At 36.5% G+C, this 19,497-nt stretch overlaps 1 protein-coding gene and 1 pseudogene across 3 annotated transcripts in view; one reads left to right on the top strand and one right to left on the bottom strand.

Annotated features, from left to right (window-relative positions):
• The window catches only part of CSMD3 (CUB and Sushi multiple domains 3), a 1,231,016-nt gene that overhangs the window by 394,279 nt on the left and 817,240 nt on the right, over positions 1-19,497 (top strand). The window lies entirely within an intron of this gene.
• On the bottom strand, positions 1,273-1,363 carry LOC136401821 (small nucleolar RNA U3; annotated as a pseudogene).

Genomic DNA, 19,497 nt, shown 5'->3' with positions numbered 1-19,497 from the left:
GTCCTAAATAGTGTGTGAGACTGTGTGTGTGTGTGTGTGTGTGTGTGTGTGTGTGTGTGTGTGTGAGATAGAGAGAGAATACTTTGCATTCTGAAGTTTTTTACATAGTGTGGTAAATGTTATAACCAAAAGATAGTGAGGATACTGTGGGAGCTCTTGAAGATAAACAGTTAACACAGATGATGCTTATGTTAAGCCTATTCCAGAGGGACCCGAAACATGGAAGACACAAACAAAGCCTGTCAATTACACATCAAAGCTTTATTGTCTAGCTTGGCCAAGCAGCGGCAACTCTAACAGAAATCTGAGGAAGAGCGCACCGGCCCTTTGTTCTACTTAGTTTTTATAGTTTTGTAAGTGGGAAGTACAGAAGTAAAAAATTGCAATTAGGAGCCCTTTACCACTATTGGTTATAGTCATATGTCCTTTAACATGATAGGACCATGTTCAATTTGCAAGCCATACATCATTTTGGAGAAAATAAAATTTACAAGCCAACACAATGGTAGAAAGCTGTCTCTTTACATATTAAAAGGCATTCCTATATTATCTAGTGTTTATCTGCCATCTCTCTGTCCAGAGTCACACGTGTTAACCACACGCATTTATATAGGAGAGGTAGTTTCGGTGGAGACAAATGCCCACAAATGGCTCATTGCTATAAGAAAAGGTTTATTTTGGCTTTTCTCTCCCTGCACCTGGCTAGCCATTCACCCCTTTCCCCACAGGGTTGGTAGAATGTCTGGGAATCCATGTTTTCCTCCCCTTTGCATTTACAATGCAATGCCAAGGGCCATCCTGGTTTTATGCCAATCACATAGTACAGCAATTATTTCTCACAATTTCTCTGCACACCTTAACCCAAATTAATAAAATGTTCTTCAAGCCTCTTAAGATATGAATATTGATTCTGTAGCTTTTGGTACCTTACAACACCTGCGGGTGAGGTGGCGCAGTGGCTCCTCATCCCCCCCCTCTGAATGGGAGGATAAGATGCAGTATCTACCAAGGAGAGAGGCTGGTAGGTAGGCTGAAATGTAGGTCGATGGACCAGGAGGTTGGTGGCCCCTAGCTGGTGTTTGATCAGGGTGGGATAAGTAATAATCAGGTATTGCTCTTTGTTAACTGGACAGGTAAGATGGGTGGTTAGGCCCAGCACCTGTCCTCTGGATATAAAAAACACCCTGTTTATATTTCGGTCCCCAACAGATTCTCCTTTTCTATTTATTAAAATTTCAAATTTGTGTGTTGTGATTCATACTCATCTAAATTCCCATGTTTGGATTTGGAGGCAGACTGAAAAAATATAAAATAAACAACAATATTAACAAACTATAGAAATGATCCCTGAAAGTATAGTCTTAAACAACAATATTAAAACAGCCAATACTAACAGATATTATAGCAAGTGTCCTAATACAATGAAGTGATTAAAACCTATTAGATTACTAAGCAAAGTCTTAACTAATACAACAGGATTTAAAATAAAATTTTTAGTCTTAAATGTCCTTAACATGTTAATGTAATTTCACCAAGTCCATGTTGACACCATCACCACTTCATATTATTTGTAAATGTAATCCAACCCCACTTCAGTTTGAGAAGTGTCCCAAGGAGCAGGAGTCACACACATTCAGGAAAAGTTCACAAGGCACTGGAGTTGTGGTCACATTTCTATGCTTTGCAGCTAGAGTCCAAGTCCCAGTGACCACTGCTTCTAGCTGGTAACAATTCAGGTAGACTGGAAAAGCCGTCTGCAGCATGTATGGAGATGGAGCTTCTGTTTTCTTTAAACTGGAGAGGTGAACTCAGGGTGCTTTTCTCTGGAGCTCTGCAATTATGGCATGGTGAAGAGAACCTGGGGATACACTATGCTGGGTAGCAGAGGTAAATTCGTCTATATTAGGAATAAATCCCAGCCTAAAATAGGCATGGGACATTGCGGCAAGAGGAATAAAGGAAACACTAAATATTAAACAAAGCAGCAGAAAATAAGGCTATCAATACCCACAACAGAGATCTTCGAGGGATGAATAAAAAAAACCCTGAATATTCAGGCAAGGCATAATAAGTGGCCCTTGTGTCCATAAGAAAGGAGATCAGTTTACCTGCTACTTGGAAGAAATACCCTAGGCTCGTCCACAGTGATGTGAGATGGGGCCAATGGCTCTGGGCACCTTTAGTCTTCAGTGGCAAGCCTCAGTAGGCTGGCAAGGTCAGGTAGCCGGAGCAGGGCTAGAAGAGACTGAACCCTCCCTTGGAGGAGTGAGGGAGCAGCTTACCTTCCAGTGTCCCTTTTTCTCATAGTAAAGGCATGTCCCTGGTGGGGGCCGAGAAGCCTGGCAGGCTTTAACTCAATGACCTTCCTTTCCACTCTTGAAGCAGGGCCCTGATGGAGTCCTATGAAGTCTCTTTGGGGCGTTGGAGCATTTATGGGTGTATGCCAAGAGCTTGTATTTTGCCTGATCTCCTTTTGGGCTCTGTCTGCCTTTTCTGTTCCTCTCTTGGTCATTATAGACCTAAAATGCCATGCTCAGAAGATCTCGTTGAGGGGTTTGAGGGTCCCCATCTGCCTATATAAACTTTTTCCTATACCTAGAGCTGATTGGAAAAAGACAAAACAGCATTATCAGCTGGATCAAATAAAAGAGGGTAGAAGTTTGCTGGAAGAGAAAAGAAGTTTGGCATCTCTTGTAGGATTCTAGAGTCTCTCAGCTGCTGAATAAACCTGTACATCAGTATTCAAAAGAATGTTTTTTTAAGTAAACAGCATGATAAAATAGATTTGCAGGAGTTCCAAGATATGACTCCTTCCCCCTTTTTTAAGATTATTTATAATTGACCTTTAAGCATTTTTTGAGCAAACTTTATAATACCTTGACTTCAAAATTGTAAGAAATACTTGTCTTTTTGTTAACAAAACATAGTAAATGCATTTTCAAGTAACATTCCCATACTTATTAAAACATTTCTACCCCATTAATTAACAGGCAAATTAAAGAGCACAATAAGGCTGGAAAATTTCATTGTGGCTTTCATTATTTTCCTATATTATTAATGAAAATCTACACCTTTGTTAGGTAAATCTACTCTGCTTCAAGCTTTGTAGCTTGCAGCAGCAGCCTGAAGTTTGAAGCAGTTTAGCCAAAATTAGCAAGTTTTTAGGATTTACATTCTATTCTATTTAAATTTAAATGAGTGCGCTATATTTATTCCAATTAAAATTAAAAATTTGTAGGGATGATATCATCTTATTTTTTTTTCAATATTAAAGCTAGCATTTCCAATTTTTGTATGCAAGAACTTAAGACATCATATTTAGATAACATTAAACAAAGACCAAACACAAACAAGGATCAGACAAGGTAGACAAATCAGAGAGAAACGCGGGATTTTAGAGATTAGAACTTGGCCTGCTTGATCTTTATGCAGGGCTACTATGATAGGAACAAAAGGATAGAAGCTAAACAGAACTCTCTTGAAAAGGTTCAAAAACGGCCATTTATGAGATTCTGTTTAGCCACATCCAAACAGGTGTTCCCTTCACTCTCATTTCAGGCATAGAACAGTAAAGAAATAAAATGAGTTTAGAGAAAGAGAATAACTGGAAAAATCTGTAATTTTCCCAAACTCTAAAGTATTTCTATTTACCAAAGAAAAACAGATAATAACAACTTTAAAAAGCATCTCAGTCTTCTAATCATTCATAAATTCTAATTGCAGCTACAACCAGCAGCCGAAATCCCTCCAATTTCAACCCCTGCTGAAAGGCAGGTTTAGCTTATCTGGGAGGGAAATCTTTTCCCCGCTCCTCTCCTGGGGCTGGGGCTCCTAGGCAGAACCCAACCTCGCTGGCACAAAGGTCAGCCTGCCGTAGAGCTGCCACCCCCACAGCCACAGGGATTTGGGGCCCGGGGGCTTGGAGGCGCTTCCTCTGCTGCTGTGTCTCGAGCTCGTAGGAGCTGCACATTTCTGCAAAGGAGGCTGCACTGTGCACCTGGCCTGTGCCACCCGTGAGACATGTCCCGTCTGTTGCCTGCGTGCCCCCACAGGACACGCTTTCTTCGCCGCCCATGCAAGTGGCTGCCTGTGCGTCCAAGAGGGGACCATGGCCAAGCTGCACTGATGGCTGCTTGGACTCAAGGCAGTGGCTGCCACGGCTTCTCGCACTTGCACTACCGGAAACTTGGTGGCGTCCAGAGCCTTGTATTTGGGGCGCGCCTTCCCTGCCGCACACCTTTTCTATGCGGATTTTGAGCACTGGCCAGAGTTCTCTTCCGCCCCATTGGTGTCTTTTTCACCCTCTGACATGGAAAGCCACCGCTTCTGCCTCCACTGTCACCTGCTCGCTTCACCTCGGAGGTATGGCACAGGGCAAGCCGTGAGGCCAGCATGAACCCTAGTTCGCAGGCGGCCTTGTCCCTGCTGCTTTAATGGCTCTCGGCTCATTGCCCCTGCCTGGGGAGGCCAGCCTTCTGCTCTTTGGAGCCGTGATTTCCAAGGATCTGAGACAAAGACTTTGGGAGCAGAGGGCTGCGGAGCCGCAAAGTTTAAAATGGCCACAGCCGCGATATTCCCATCTTCTGAGTTACTCTCAGACTCCAAGCTCTTACATTTACATTCCTCTGTTTCTACCTCATTCTGATCAAATAACTTATTCTCAAATAAAAATATTTGTACAAAAAGATAAAGGTTCCACACTTTTGAACCTAACACTCCCATAGTTATTTACTCCCAGATTATTACTATACTCTCCCCCCACACTGTACTTAAAAGCTTCACTCTCTAAAAGCTTTTACTCACTTTGTGTGCTCACTTCTGGGGGAGTTCCATTACCTCTCTGCTTTCCCTTCTGCCACCCATGTCTGATTGTGGAGAGAATAGGGTCAAGACGAATTCAGTGACAAAAACAGATAGACAAACAGCAAAAAAACCCCAGACAAACAGCAAAAACAGATAGACAAACAGGCGCCACTCTTCCCTAGAGCTCATAATATCTAAACTCAAACAGGGCTCCCTAAAAGCGGGATGCCCTCCCACATCTCCCAACCTCGCGTCTGAGGGGAGACAGCCACCAGCCCCTTCCCGGCTTGTCAGCCAGATCTCGCGTGGCTACCAAACGGTCACGACCTTGTTCTACTTACCCGAGGTTGAACAAGAAAGCTCCGGTGTGCAGACCGACAGTGGGCCCTCAATCCCAGACAAGCCCCCAAATGTTAAGCCTAATCCAGAGGGACCTGAAACATGGCAGACACGAACAAAGTCCATCAATTACACATCAAAGCTTTATTATCTAGCTTAGCCAAGCAGCGGCAACTCCAACAGAAATCTGAGGGAGAGCGCGCCGGCCCTTTGTTCTACTTAGTTTTTATAGTTTTGTAAGTGGGAAGTACAGAAGTAAAAAATTGCAATTAGGAGCCCTTTACCACTATTGGTTATAGTCATATGTCCTTTAACATGATAGGACCATGTTCAATTTGCAAGCCATACATCATTTTGGAGAAAACAAAATTTACAAGCCAACACAATGATAGAAAGATGTCTCTTTACATATTAAAAGGCATTCCTATATTATCTAGTGTTTATCTGCCATCTCTCTGTCCAGAGTCACACGTGTTAACCACACGCATTTATATAGAAGAGTTAGTTTCAGTGGGGACAAATGCCCGGAAATAGCTCATTGCTATAAGAAAAGGTTTATTTTGGCTTTTCTCTCCCTGCACCTGGCTAGCCATTCACCCCTTTCCCCACAGGGTTGGTAGAATGTCTGGGAATCCATGTTTTCCTCCCCTTTGCATTTACAATACAATGCCAGGCGCCATCCTGGTTTTATGCCAATCACACAGTACAGAGACTATTTCTCACAATTTCTCTGCACACCTTAACCCAAATTAATAAAATGTTCTTCAAGCCTCTTAAAATATGAATATTGATTCTGTAGCTTTTGGTACTTTACAACACTGCATGTGAGGTGGCACAGTGGCTCCTCACTTAAACTGAACTCTAAATCCTAGCTGTTTGTCAGATAAGTTTGTAAAAATAATTTTTATGTTTGCTCACTTACAGTTTGCATTGGGCAAACGCCAGGTATATGTGAGTCTGTGAAATTGCAAATTACCTTCCTGCTTGGGAAGGGCCATTGTTTTGCTAATGTTTGCTAAAGGAAAGGTTTTCATGCCAGAAAGTTTTGAAGAGAAAAAGGAGGCAAAGGGAAGAAAGAAGCCATGTTTTGCAGGGGGAGCAGAGAGAATGCAGGGTGCTGAGGAAGAAGCCTTGTGGGCAAAGAAGTCAGAAGGTGTGCAGATGGGGAACCAGAGCTGAGGGGCTTTTGCGAGCTCCACTGAGACTGGTGGGGCCTTTGATTCTAGTAGAAACCAGAGAACATTCTCCTGGTTGTGGAACCAAATAATGTGTCAGTGGCTTTGAGAGCCCTGTGTGTTTACTTGTCAACTTGTACGAGACTTTAATAAAGGAATGGTCCACCATTTTTGGCTCCACTCTTTATTTATCATCTGCCAGAATTCAATGAGAACCTGCATGTGCCTGGCCATGATGATGGCGACTACTGGCCCTACACTAGCCATTTTAAAGTAGACAAGAGATACAGAAATAAGAAAGAGGAAAAAGTCATGTTCAGAGGTTTAGCTATGAAATAGCATGTCTTCATGAAAGTACAAGACATTTATTATAGCAAGAATAAGGTATGGAGGGGAAGACATTGAGAAAATGAGCTTTAATATTTAAGTCCAGCCTTGTAGAACATTGGATGTTTATGTGTAAGGGTGAACTATTCTGTTCGTGTTTTAATGCTATTGGAGAATTTAAGCAATAAATACTGTACAATATTATTACCAATATAAATGTAGCAAAAGGTAGTAACCCAGATGCTAAAATGTTTATTGAAATACAGTATTACCTTGACACATGAGTTTAATTCCTTTCATGACTGAGCTTGTGACTCAATTTGCTCATGTGTCAAATCAAATTTCTTCATTTAAATTAATGGAAATTTAATTAATTTGTTCTGGCCCCCAAAAATCACAGGAATTTTGTATTTTATATACTTCTAAACAAGAAAATGTACTTTACAAATAACACACACACACACACATATATACACATAATAAGGGAGAGTATAAAGAAATAAAGTGGTTTATGAGTGTATTTACCTTCAAGTTCACACGAAGATGCTGGCAGAGGGGGGGAGAATAATTAGCATAACAATGGCCCTTCTCAAGCAGGAAGGTAATTAGCAATTTCACAGACAGCTACCCAGCGCCATTTTTAACAATAAAAGTGAGCAAACTCAGAAAATACAAATTTTACAAACTCATTTGCCCAACAATTATCATTTTCTTCACTGACTTTTGGCTTTTTCCCACACTTTCTTCACTCTCACTTAGAGGGCATTTCAACAGAAACGTTTCCATAGAAGTTTGTTTCTTCCTCCGTTTCAGAACATTCAGCAGGCCATCTAGTGGAGGGTGAGGGAAGCTCGTGATTCAAATATTTGTTCATGACTTAAAGCAAAAAATCCCACGAGGGACTGCTCATCTCTCAAACTGCTCTTGATTTAAAGTGCTTGTAGGTCAAGGTACCACTGTATTTTAGGTAGAGAAGTGAGAAAATGAAATAATTTGTTAAAATGTTCATATTTTCCACCCGTTAGTCAAATAAGTTTGTAAAATATGATTTTTATGTTTGCTCACATAGTTTGCATTGGGGGCTGGGCAGCACCAAGTATATGTGGTTTGTGAAATTGCAAATTACCTTCCTGCTTGGGAAAGGCCATTGTCTTGCTAATGTTTCCCAGAGTAGAGGTCAATTTTGGGCCCATGTATATAGTTTTGCAGAGAGCAGAAAAAGAAGGAGAAAGAAGTCATGTTTGCAGAGAGAATGAAGAGTGCTGAAGAAGAAGAAGAAGCAAGTTTGAACAGAAAGGAGAAGGTGTTCAGATGGGGAACCAGAGCTGAGGGGTTTTTGCGAGCTCTACTAAGACTGATGAGGCCTTGGATTCTAGGAGAAACTGGAGAAGATTCTCCTGGTTGTGGAACCGAAGAATGTGTCAGTGGCTTTGGGAGACCTGTGTGTTTGCTTGTCGGCTGGTGCGAGACTTTAATACAGGAATGGCTCACCATTTTTTTGGCTCTGCTGTTTCTTTACAGTCTGTCCAAATTCAGTGAGAACTTGCATGTGCATGGCCATGATGGTGATGGCCCCTGGCCCAACACCATCCATCATATTTAATGTTCTGCAGATTATATACTTAAGATTATATACTTATCTATGCACATTTTTATAAGTGTAGAACTCTCAATACAAAATAGAAATAACCTACAGAAAAGGAGCTATGTTGTACTCTGTTTAAAGAAGCTGTAGGCCCTGGCCAGTTGGCTCAGTGGTAGAGCATCAGCCTGGCATGCAGAAGTCCCGGGTTCGATTCCCGGCCAGGGCACATAGGAGAAGCACCCATCTCCTTCTCCACCCCTCCCCCTCTCCTTCCTCTCTGGCTCTCTCTTCCCCTCCTGCAGCGAGGCTCCATTGGAGCAAAGATGGCCCGGGTGCTGAGGTTGGCTCCTTGGCCTCTGCCCCAGGCGCTAGAGTGGCTCTGGTCACTACAGAGCGACACCCCGGAGGGGCAGAACATCGCCTCCTGGTGGGCAGAGTGTCACCCCCTGGTGGGCGTGCCAGGTGGATCCCGGTCGGGCGCATGCGGGAGTCTGTCTCTCCCCGTTTCCAGCTTCAGAAAAATACAAAAAAAAAAAAAAGCTGTATTCTAAAAGTTTTTGGTTTACTTTATTTCTTTGATTTTCAAAGAGAGTTAGAGGGAAAGAAAGTGGAGTGGAATTGAAGTCCACCTTCTTTAGATTTATCAGCCATGTTTTTTTCAACACATGTTTTATATTTTTCTACAATAATCTTTAATATTTCATACATTTTATTATACATACTGATTATTTTTGGATAAATCGATCTATGGTGCTCTTGGATAGATATTTGAAGGTATTACATTAAACTGAGAAAATTTGAAGATATTAATTTTTATTTCTAGAAATATAGTGATAACAGCTGTTTAGTGATAGAGGGACAGACAGTTTAAAATTCAAGTGTCAAGTCAAAAGTATATGTATATTACTATGCTTACAAAAAATTATGGAAAAGTTATAAATGATACTTTAATCATCACTTGAGTAAATATACACTGATCATTTATATTCAGCATTTCCTTTGTTTTTTAACCAAATGGGTCTGAATTTTGAAATGAGGAAAATGAAGTCAAGGTTCAATTTAACTATTTATTTTATATATTCAGTTAAATGTAAAAGATAAATAAAATTATTGAATTCATGTAGATAAATAGCCAGTTAACTCATAGATATTCATATTTATATATATATATTTATAATTCTATACATATATTCATATTCAAACATTTGTTTAAAAGCTGTGGAATTCCATTGTCTTTTTGACCATTCTCTTGGGGGTCTGTATTCAATTCAAAAGACTTCCAGAAAAGTCGCTATAAACAATGCTAAAGGCATTGCAATGTGGATATAATTACAGAGAAATAATGAAGATATTACTTTACTGTGTAACAAAAAGCAATTTAGAGTATTTATGTGTTAAATGTGTGTGTGTTTAATAGTTTTGATTTCCCTATTCATATAGAGGATTACCTTTTACAAAGATTTAAAATGACTCATTCCTGTGAGAATAAATTTATTTTGTCTCAATTTATACCCCCAGCAGAAGATATTTACATATTATTTTTAATGTTATTTTCAAGCAATCAGAAAATTTTAAACTATTATTTTTAAAGTTTATTGAAGTGTAATTTATTGTAAAATTTACCCTTCTTAGGAGTGCAGCAGTTTTATGTATTTTAACAATCATATACAATCATTTACTCACTTCAAAAGTTGCCTCGTGGCTGTTGTTTGTAGTCACTTTACCCTCTGTACCTATAAATGATGGCAACTGCTGTGTGATTACTGTCTATATTTTCTTCCATTTCCCAGAATGTTATATTAAAAAATTATACAATATGCAGTTGAGTTTTCCTATAATAGAAGCATATCTCTCTATTTGGTTACCTAAGTAAACAGATATAATTTATCTTCTCTGTGCTTTAAAGTTTGAGGCATGTAGAAAATTTGCATGTATTCTGTTAAATTTTACTTATGTCAATTATTATTTATGATATTTTTAGTGGGACTTTACTAAATTTTAAATTTTTCATTGCTAAGATGTGGAAATACAATTACTTTTTACATTCTTTTTCTATCCTGAGATCTCAATATGTTCATTTATGTGGTCTGATAGTCTTCTGTAGATTTATAGAGACTTTCTACATGGACAATCATGCCATTTGATAACAGACACAATTATTCCTTCCCTTCACATCAGTATGTCTTTTATTTCTTTTTTCTTGCTTTATTATACTAACAAGAACTTTCAATTCAATTCTTTTTTTCTTTTTTTATTCAGTGAGAGGAGGGGTGGCAGAGACAGACTCCCACATGTGCCCCAACCAGGATCCACCCAGTAAGCCCATTAGGGGGTGATGCTCTGCCCATCTGGGGCATGCTCTGTTATTCAGCTACCAAGTTCTTCTTAGTGCCTGAGGTGGAGGCCATGGAGCCATCCTCAGTGCTCAGGGCCAACTTGCTTCAATCGAGCCTTGGCTGTGGGAGTGGAAGAGAGAGAAAGTAGTGAGAGGGGGAAGGGTGGAAAAGCAGATAGGCACTTCTCCTGTATGCCCTGACTGGGAATCGAACACATCTACACACTTAACCGACACTCTACCACTGAGCCAACTGACCAGGGCCTCAATTCAATTCTAAATATAAATGGGGAGAGTGAATATCCTTAATTTGTTCCTAAACTTAAGGGAAGCACACTCAGTTATTCACCTTTAAGAATTATATCACGATAATACTAGGTGTATCTTTTTCATAGATGCCCTTTTCAAGTTGAATAAACTATTTTATCAGTTTAATAAAACCTTTTAAATATAAATAAATGTTAAATTTTGTGATGTATTTTTTATAAATCTATTGAGATGTTTATATAGCTTTACTTTTTAGTTTGTTGATATTGTGAAAAACATAAATTGATTTTCAAAAGTTAAACCAATATTGCATGTCACTTAACCATTATGTTATAGTAGATTACATTTACTAATATTTTGATTAGAATTTTTACATCTATTTTCATAGAAGATATTTTTCTGTAGTTTTATTGTCCTATAGTGTCCTCTTCCATCGTCATTATAAGAATAATAATAGCCTTGCAAAATTAGCGGTTAAGCGTTTTCTTCCTTTATTTTCTGAAAGAGTTCGAGTAAAGATGGTATTATTTCTGTTTAAATGTTTACTGAACTTCATCAGGATAGCCACTTAGTTGGGGGTGTAAGAGGTAGATGAGATAGGCCTGGAATTCTTTTTATTAGGATGTTTTTAGTTTGAATTTTATTTTTTAGAATAGATATGCATATAGTTGGAATGTATTTCTTCTAGAGTGAACTTTAATAATACATACCCTTTGAAAAAAATTTTCATTTCATCTAAGTATTCAAATTTACTGGCATAGTTTATTGTTTATAATTCCCCTTCTTATTCTTGAAATATCTATATTGCTTTTAATGATAACTCATCATTCATTTCTGGTTAAATTATATTCTCTTTATTTGATAAATCGAGTAAGGTGTTTATTAATTTTATTGAACTTTCTGGGGAGTAAAATTTTAGTTTTATTGAGGTCAGTGTTTGTTTTCTGCTTTTAATTTTATCCCTTTGTGCTCTTAAATTTACTACACTTTTTTTTTTCTCCTGCTTGAATGGGGTTTAACTTGCTTTATTTTTTTTTAATTTCTTAAAGTGGAGGCTTAAATTATTGACTTGAAACTTTTTTATTTTTAACTCAGTAGTAAAATATTCTAAAATGTTTGCTACTTGCTGTTAATGTTCCCATTATATACTTAATTTAATTAAAAAATATTTTTAGATTCAGATATATTTCTTTTTTCACATTTAGGTTACTTAGAAGTATGGTAGTTAATGATAAATTATTGAGTTTTTAGATATCTTTTGTTCTTTATTTCTAGTTTAATCTTATTTATAAGATTGCACTAATTTTTGAACTGTTAAAATTGGTTTTGTGGTCCAGAATATATTTTCTTTTATATTGTAGCCAATTCAAAAATATGTTGTTAGGTAGAATTTTTTATAAATGTTGTATAGGAAGAGTTTGATAGATTCATTGTGGATTTCAGTATCTTTATTGATTATCTACTATACTTTATTCAATCCAAACTATGAGAAGATTGTTGAAGTTTCTGACTTTAATTTGAGACTTACCTATTCTTTTGGTTCTGTCAGCTTTTGTTTCATATAAAAATACATGAATAATGTTAAATTATTAAATTTCATTGATAAATGTATTCTTCTATCACTATTTAATGTTATAATTTACCTCCAGTAATATTTTGGCTATGATATTTATTTGTATAGTATTAATGTAACTATCCTATACTTTATATTAATGTTTGCCTGTTTTATTTTATTCTTTTAGTTTTAATCTGTTATGAGTTTTTAACAGCTTTATTGAGATATTATATATATAATTTATATCAAATAATTATACAGTAATTTTGTGAGATATTCACATGTTTTAGAATTAATTTGTTTAAAGTATAAATTCAGTGTTTTTGTATATTCAAGGCTGTGCAACTATTACCATAATCTAATTTCAGATCTCTTTCATTTCTCAAAAAAAAAATCTCATGCTTAATGTTAGTCACTGTTTATCTCTACCACCACTAGCAATAGCCCTACACGATCACTAATTCACTTTCAGTCACTTAAGATTTGACTACCCTGGAGATCTCATATAAATGAAATTATACAAAGTGTGGTATTTTGATTGGTATCTTTCACTTACCATAATGTTTTCAAGTTTCATAGATGTTATAGTATGTATCAGTATTTTATTTGTATTGTCAAATAATAATTTCTAATATAAAAATACCACACTTATTTATTCATCAGTTGATGCACAACTGGATTTTTGCACCATTTGATTAGTATAATATTGTTGTAAATTTATGAATAACTGTGATTAATATGTAATATATTTTAAAAATATTTATTTTATGATATTATACATTTATATTCAGTTCTAAGAAATAACATGGAGGGATTTGTATATTATTTACCCAGTTTTACCCACTGGTAATCTCTTGTTTAATTATATATAGTAGTAGATTACAAAAAGCAGAAAATTGGTATTGACACAGCCTATTGAACTGACTCAGATTTTACCAGTTTTTAATGCATTCATTGTATATATTCGTATTGTTCTATACAATTTATCATAAATGTAGATTCTTATGACCATTATCACTGTTAAGATGCAGAACATTTTCATCGAAAGAATCCCTCCTGCTACACTTTTATAGCCATAGCCATATGCTGTCTCCCCATCCCCACCCAACCATCACAACTCCTAGCAACCACAACTATTTCTAAATCTCTTTTGTTCTGTCATTTCACTGTTATATACAATTATACAGCCTTTAGCCAATTTGAGATTGGATTTATTTCATTTTTATATATACTTTTTGTTTCATATATAATGTCCTTGAGATATATTTAGTAGCTGTGTGAATCAATAGTGTATATTTTCTATTTCCTATGATATGATATACAAGAATTTGTTGACCCATTCACCTGTTATAAAGCAATTGTGTTCTTTCAAAGTGTTGATTGTTGTGATTAAAGTTGTTTTGGAAATTAATGTACTTTTTGTGTGATCATAAGCTTTCATTTTTCTTGTGTAATTCTCAAGAATCAATCAGAGATTTATAAATGTCTAATGACTATGTTGTACACCTGAAACTTATTTAATATTGTATAAACTTTAATTTAAAAATAAATTTTAAAAAGTAAAATTACTGGATTGTATATATACAAATGCTTTAAATAATTAACTAGACTATACCTACATATTCAATTTTATTTGGAAAAATTATAAATAATTAAATGCTTTTAATTCCATTCTCCACATGTTCATTGTTATTATATAAAGGTGTGTGTGATTTTTGTGTGTTTGTGTAGTATTGAGCAACTGAGTTGAATGTGCTTATTAGTTGTAGGAATTTACATTGTAGATTTCTTGGATATCTTACATAAATAAGTATGTCATCTTCAAATCAGCATAGTTTTCTTTCTTCACTTAAATGTGTATTTTTAAATTTATTTTCCATGTCCTGCTGTGGTAGCTAGAACTTCCAGCACAATGTTCAATATGAATGATGTGCCATATTCCTGAGTTTAATTAAAAGTATTCAGTAATTCGGTATTAAGTTTGATCTTAGTTGTAAGAATTTGTATATGCTCTTTATCAACTTGAGGATGTTCCTCTATTCCTAATTTGCTGAAAATTTTTATCATAAATAGGTGTTGGATTTTGACAGATGCTTTCTCTGTGTCCATTAATTTGATCACTTAATTTTTCTTCTATAGCCTGTTTAAACAATAAATTACATTGATTGATAATCAAATGTTGAACCAGCCCTCTATAATTTGAATAAATATCATTAGGTCATGGCATGTACTTAATTTTACATGTTTCTGGATTTGATTTGATAATACCTTATTGAGAATTTTTGAATCTAAGTTTATGAGAGTATTTATCTGTAGTCTTTTATTTGTTTATTATTAGAGTAATATTAACCTCCCATAATGAGTTGAGAAGGATTTCGTTCTCCTCTATTTTCTAGAAAGGAGTGGGTAAAATTTTTGTTAACTATTTGTCTGATTGGTAGGATTCTCTATTGAAAATATCTGCTTATAAAGATATTTTTGCAGGCTTTTAATTACAAATTTAGTTTTGAAATGGTTAACATGCTATTCACTTTTTTTTCATATTAAATTTTGGTAGTTGAATACACACACTTCATATCTGAAGTATAAACAGATTTTCCTGAAGTGTGCATTTAAAAAATATTAATTTTTTTGCAGCAGCAGTAGTCAATTCTTAGAAGAGAATATGCCTGAAAGATAGATCATGCAAATTGGGGATAAGTGGGAAACCAGAGTGGGGATACAGATGGTGATGACCAAGTGGGATATTATGGGTGAAGATGGAAGAGAGAAGGTAAGAGCAGAAAATTTAGTATAGCCATTGCTCTCATTTGCTTTGCAAATACTTTCTTAACATCTGGTTTTAGAATAGTTGGATGCACGACACAGTGCTTAGCTTCCTAATTCTCTTGTTAAAACCACATAGGATTGTGTGTTCTGCAGTTTAGTGACTTTTGCATATCTAACCAAGAGCGCAGTCAGACATCTGTGACAAAAAAGCGCAGCCTGTTGTGTGGATATCTGAGTACGCCACACAAGAGTATCCGTGCTTGCACAGCATGGAAGATTAGTGCTTTTAATGTCAACTGAGAAATGGATTAATTTTGTTGCTAAAAATAAAATTTTAACTTAAAATATCCTCCAGAACATGATATAAAGTTTATTAATTTTTTTCTCTTTTGACTACTTTCAAGATGCTGTTTCTTTCTTGCAATTGTGAAATGCATTTCTTTCCAGAAATGAGGCATAAACAAAAGTAGAGGTTTCTTAAAGTGTTCTATAAAATAATTCCACCGCAGGTTATTTTATTTCACGACAAAGGAAGGAAATTGGAATGTGTTCCTTGAAATAAAGTTAAGAAATTCTGTATTAAATCACACTTTAAAAAAATTCAAGGAGAGTATATGGTTATAAAAGAACAACTCAAAATTTTTTGAGTAGTATACTTTCCCTCATTCCAAAAGGCACTCGTAATAACTAATATTCAGTAGAACAAACTCTGAGATATTTTGTATTTATTTATTTTAATTTTTTGTGCAGGTGGTGGTGGTGGTGGTGAAGAGAGGCAAGGAGACAGAGATAGGCACATCTAGCTGCTCCTGTAGGTGCCCTGACCTGGGAATCAACTGGCAGCCTCTGTGCTCTGGGACGATGCCTGAGCTATCTGGCCAGGGCTTAATTTTTTTTTTTTTTTTTAAGAGACAGAGAAGAAGAAAGAAAGAGGGGAGGGGAAAGAGAGAGAGAGGGGAAGAGTAAGAGTGAGGGAAACATTTATCTGTTATTCCACTGAGTGGTTGCCTCCCAGGTGTGCCCTCTCCAGGGGTCAAAACTGCAACCTTGTCATTTCAGGATGATACTCTTAACCAACCGAGCTAAGCGACCAGGGCTGGTTATTTATTTAGCATCCATTTGTATCTATAATTTGAAATGTGTTTTAGATAGAGTTCAGAGTTAATGTTAATGTGGATTCTGTTTCCAACTTCTTGTAATTTATTGAATAGGTATGGTATCATAAGAATAATGCAGTGATAATGCCATAAGATAGTTTTAACAAATGATTTTATGGTTCAGGCAGCAGAGGGAGAACTTTCTGGTAAGAAAATTGAAGATTTATGAAGGGCATAAAATTTTAGGTGGACCTTAAGTAAAGAATACAAACAAGAACTAGCACATTTGATAATGATATGAAATTGAATGATGGCAATCTATCCAAAAACGGTATGGACAGATACATAGATTGAAAGTTAGGTCATATGTCTAATCAGCCTTTATTCATTTACTTTTAAATATTTATTAACTGATTTTAGAGAGACAAAAAAAGAGAGAAGAATCAATTTTTTGTTCCACTTATTTATGCATTCATTGGTTGTTTCCTACGTGTGCGCTGACTGGGAATCAAACCCACAACCTTGGCATATAAGGTCAAAACTCTGACCAACGAAATTACTGGTCAGGGCCTCCATTTATCTTCTTCTTTTTTTTTTTTTTTTCTGAAGCTGGAAACGGGGAGAGACAGTCAGACAGACTCCCGCATGCGCCCGACCGGGATCCACCTGGCACGCCCACCAGGGGCGAAGCTCTGCCCACCAGGGGGCGATGCTCTGCCCCTCCGGGGCGTCGCTCTGCCGCGACCAGAGCCACTCTAGCGCCTGAGGCAGAGGCCAAGGAGCCATCCCCAGCACCCGGGCCATCTTTGCTCCAATGGAGCCTCAGCTGCGGGAGGGCAAGAGAGAGACAGAGAGGAAGGAGGAGGGGGAGGAGAAGCAAATGGGCGCTTCTCCTATGTGCCCTGGCCGGGAATCGAACCCTGGACTTCTGCACACCAGGCCGACACTCTACCACTGAGCCAACCGGCCAGGGCTCCATTTATCTTCTTGTTAAATATTATCAGTGTACACTGACTGTTTGTCAGTCATTGAGCTCAGCACCAGAGTAAGGTAAATAAAGATAATATATATTTATATTTAGTCTTAAAGAGAAGTACATGAAAAACCCTGAGTAAGATGGAAGAAAAAATTTTAACAACTAATTACAGCTTAATATGGGCAATTAATCTAACAGAATCTTGGAGAATAAAGTAATGTGAGGCATGCTTCTTGTCAAATTGTTACAGGAAGAAGGAGGGCAAGAGAAGTAAAAGGACAAGAGAGAAAGAATGAAACAAGAAAAATTAGGAGAGAATTGTTGTAAGAGAGTGAGGTTATTAGATTTGAATGATTTTAGGGAACTGGAAAGATATTTAAAAAACGTTAGAGGCACCAAAGTTGACACATATTGTTGCAAGGGCAATTTGTGAGAAAGTTGAGATCAGAGATCAACAGATGACAGCAATGAAGATCTGACAAGAAAATTATAGGCCAAAGGCCAAAAGTAGTTTTGGAGACTTTTAAAAAATAGTAAAAGACCTTTGGTTCTTCCAGATTTCTACACTTAAATAATTAAAAAAAATTATAATAGTTATAATCATATCTTCTAAGGGAATATTATGATTACACTCGTATGTGGAATCTAATGACGAAAATGAGCTAACCAGCAAAATAGAGACTGACTCAGATTTATGAGCAGGCTGATAGCTGGGGATGGGGTGGAAGTTGCTGAGTGAGGTGGGTAGAGGATTTGAGCAAACAAAGACAAAAAATAAAAGAAAAACTCACGGACACAGACAAAAGCATGGTGATTGCCAGGCAGGGGAGGGAGGAGCTGGAGGAGGGCATAGCAGCATTCAGTGGTGATGATGAAGTCTGAACTTGGGACAATGGGCACACAATACAGGGTACAGAGAGGTGTTGTGGAATTGCTAACCTGAAACCTGTATAATTATGTTACCCCTTGTCACCCCAAATAAGTTAAATTTACAATATCATAAAAAAAGAAAATATTGCATCTAATTTTTAAAATAATTTTGATTTAGTCATTTATTTCTACTGAAAACCATATAAATAAAAACAATTTGTGTAAAGATTAAGGCAAATGATGTTATATTATCTTTTAATATTTCTACATTAAATATTAAGTGAAATGCAAGGTCATTAGTAATTTACTATGTTCACTTAAATTTATTTAATTACTCAAAAGACATGTTTTGAATTCTTGGATATGAATTATACTAGGTTACAAATTTATGATTTCTATGATTATCATTTTCTTTGATGTAATGATTTTACAATCCACTTTAATCGTCTAAGATATGTAATCATGAATATGGCTGTTTTGAATATAAACTGGAAAATATATTAGAAAAATTGGGACTTAATTTCCAGACATTTTTTATCATGTTACTCTTATTTTTCTTTGTACATCATTTACAACCCTCTGAATTTATCTTACTTATTTATTTGTTGTCTTCTTTATTATCACTTTATAAGAGCAAAGATTATTCTGTGTTGTCACTACTATATTTCCAACTCACAGCATCAGTGTTTGCCATGTAGTCAGTGCATGGTAAGGAACTATTGGATATACAGTACTTAATCTTTTAATTATCAAGAGTTGATTCTTACTGACTTTACACTTGAATGAACCCATACATGATTTTCTTCAAATTATCATACAGATTTGACATAAAGTTAACGATCAGTTATGTTTTAAAAATATCTCCTTTAATATTTAAGAAATTAAGTCTTTTTTTTTTTTTTTGGTGAGAGAAGGGGAGATAATAAGGTAGACTCCCACATGCACCTTGAACAGGATCTACCTGGCATCCCCATCTTGGGCCAATGCTCGAGTACCCAGCTATTTTTAGCACCTGAGGCTATTGTGCTCCAATGGAGCTATCTTCAGTACCTGGGACAATGCTCTAACCAATCAAGCCACTAGCTGTGGGAAGGGAAGAGGGAAAGAAGAAGGAGGGTGAGGGAGAAAAGCACATGGTCGCTTCTCCTATGTGCCGTGAATGGGAATTGAACCTGGGACGTCCATATGCTAGGCTGATACTCTCCACTGAGCCACTGGCCAGGGCCTTAATTCTTTAAAATAATTAGTTTAAAGGAATCTTCCTAGGTAGCATATATTTTCAAACTTCAGTTTCTAAGATTTCCTCTGATAACAAGTGAAGTAGGATGCAAAGATAAGTCAATTCATTTATTAGAGTTCTCCATAAACCATAAAGTCACATTGTATAAGTTGTGTTTAT

Source organism: Saccopteryx leptura, chromosome 3, assembly GCF_036850995.1.
Source record: "Saccopteryx leptura isolate mSacLep1 chromosome 3, mSacLep1_pri_phased_curated, whole genome shotgun sequence".
NCBI lineage: Eukaryota > Metazoa > Chordata > Mammalia > Chiroptera > Emballonuridae > Saccopteryx > Saccopteryx leptura.
Note: the sequence above shows the minus strand (reverse complement) of the source record. Positions and strands in the feature narration are given on the sequence as shown.